The 2,141-nt window shown below is 51.9% G+C and overlaps 1 protein-coding gene across 1 annotated transcript in view; it reads right to left on the reverse strand.

Moving 5' to 3' along the window:
• Window positions 1-1,093, reverse strand: part of LOC128268580 (F-box/LRR-repeat protein 16) — a 25,428-nt gene extending 24,335 nt beyond the window's left edge. The window contains exon 1 of the mRNA XM_053005709.1: window positions 910-1,093. The gene's annotated coding sequence lies outside the window, so the exon portion shown is untranslated. The remainder of the gene's footprint in view (window positions 1-909) is intronic.
• Between the last annotated feature and the right edge of the window lie 1,048 nt (window positions 1,094-2,141).

Genomic DNA, 2,141 nt, shown 5'->3' on the forward strand with positions numbered 1-2,141 from the left:
GTGGCAGAGTTAAGTGGAGAAAGCACATAAGCCACCATGTTTCACCATGCCAATTGGGCAACGATTTGAAACCGGGCTGCTAAAAGAAAGGTCTGCGACTGTCAAACGCTCTCGGATCCTTTTCTACAAAACGTCGGTTCGCGAAGCGCGATAAGTGAATGAACCTTTCCATCGCCATCACATCGTCGTTGTGCAGAACCCCTTCGAGTTCAGGCCCCTTTAGCTCGACAGCACACAAAACAATCGATTTTTGCTCGCCACCGAAGAACGTTGTGCGTACGATTAGGGTTTCGGATGCAAATTCCACCGAACTCTATGCAGTGGTGAGTTCCATAAATACATTTTTTGCACATTATTTCATAAAAATAAGCACAATGCTTGATTATGATTATTAAAACTATCCAATTACGCATTTAAATTTAAATTCGCATTTAAAAACTATCCAATTCGCGTTTAAGGACACGCATTAGGGTTCGGGACTGAACGCAACGCTCGCGCGTAATTTTGCCACCATTCTTGCACTTCGTCACCTGGAAAACGGAAACCCTGCCAGCCACACACACACACGCACGCGGCGTTTGGCACAGAATCCCCCCTTTCGAACGCGCACTTCTGACTTGACGTTCACCTCACGAACGGCCGCACAAGAGTGTCGGGGCCCCGAAATCGGGAAAACAGACCACCGGACGCTTCGGAAGAGAGGAAAAACGAACGGGCTCCACGGGCTCAGAGCACACCACCGGAACTCACGCGACCCAGTGTGTGAGTGTGGGTTTCGATTATCCATCCGAACCCCAAACGGTTATCCTGGAGGCTCCAGCTCACACACACACTCACTAAGCGGGGCGGGAAAAGTGCCTTCAACACACACACTCAAACACACGGCACGGCATTAGCTAATTCACGCACTTATCCTGTGTCAGCTGCAGGGCAAACGGCACGCACGATAGCCGGGCTCACTTCCCGAACACCATCACGGAACACCGTCCCACTTCTTGTACGTGTGTGTGTGGTTGACGTTCCGTCTATGGTGTTTCGGGTGTGTGGAGGATGAAGCCAGCAAACGAATGCTGCGCTTCGTGTCGGTCGTGTTTTGTCCTTCTGCTACAGCTGTCGGCCGTGCACTGAGCGTCGTGCTGTGAGCGTGAACTGCAGAGTTTTTGGGAAAATCAAGTCCTCGCCGCGAAGCGAAGAAAATAGCCCAACTTCTCTCGCTCTCTCTCTCTCTCTCTCTGTCACTAACTTTCTCGGGCACTTAAAACGTATCTCAGCTGGCCGCGTATGCTACGTGGGGCTTCACTTAGCGAGGATACAGAGGGACAGCAAAAGAGACTCGCTCTCGACTTTTTCCGCACGCTACTTTGTGTGTGTGTTCGTGTGGAATGTGTCAATAGAAATGGTCGCGTTGCGGCACAGCATACACTACACAGCGGCTACTTCGCTAGTCACCCGCTAGACGAGCGCCCCGCAATGGCGGGACCTGTCATTGGATGGCGGCGTGTCGTGCTGCACACCTTAATGATTGTATTTTATTCATGCTTTTCGGCGCTATGTTGTTTGTTTGTTTCCGATTGGCGCTGTTTTTGCTCTCTTTCTCGGAACTCTTGCTGCTTCGGACACCGGGGCACACCGGGGGCATATGACGAGCAAGCAAAGGTTGAAAACATACCCTCCGCCGATGAACAGGAAGACACCGGCACCACCCCGGGAGGACAGCCGGCGGCCGCACAAACGTTCGTTATTTATAATCTCGGCCGAATTTCGCAGTCGCCCGCCATACGGACGCCGTGCTCTTGTTGCTGGCCGATGCTGCTGGCGCTTGGTCCGACTGAGACAGCAGGACAGCAGTCGAGAGAGCGAGCGAGCGAGAAGGCGCCCCACCAGAGGGGGGTTGTGAATATGTTATCCCCACAGTAACAGGAAAAAAACGTCACCAATATCCCTCAGGTACTTGTGGAAACAAAATGGAAGCCAAGCGGGAAATTAGGGTTCAACAAATATGTGAAACGGAAGATAAAGAGTCACATTCACCCGCTCTTCCGAAACCGCAATCGGCCACCTTTTTGCCTTCGTCTTCTTACGAACGCTCGTAAGTGTTTAAGTGGGCTCGCAGTTAACGAGGACCCTCGTACACAGCGGCA

This window comes from Anopheles cruzii, chromosome 2, assembly GCF_943734635.1.
Source record: "Anopheles cruzii chromosome 2, idAnoCruzAS_RS32_06, whole genome shotgun sequence".
Taxonomy (NCBI): Eukaryota; Metazoa; Arthropoda; class Insecta; order Diptera; family Culicidae; genus Anopheles; species Anopheles cruzii.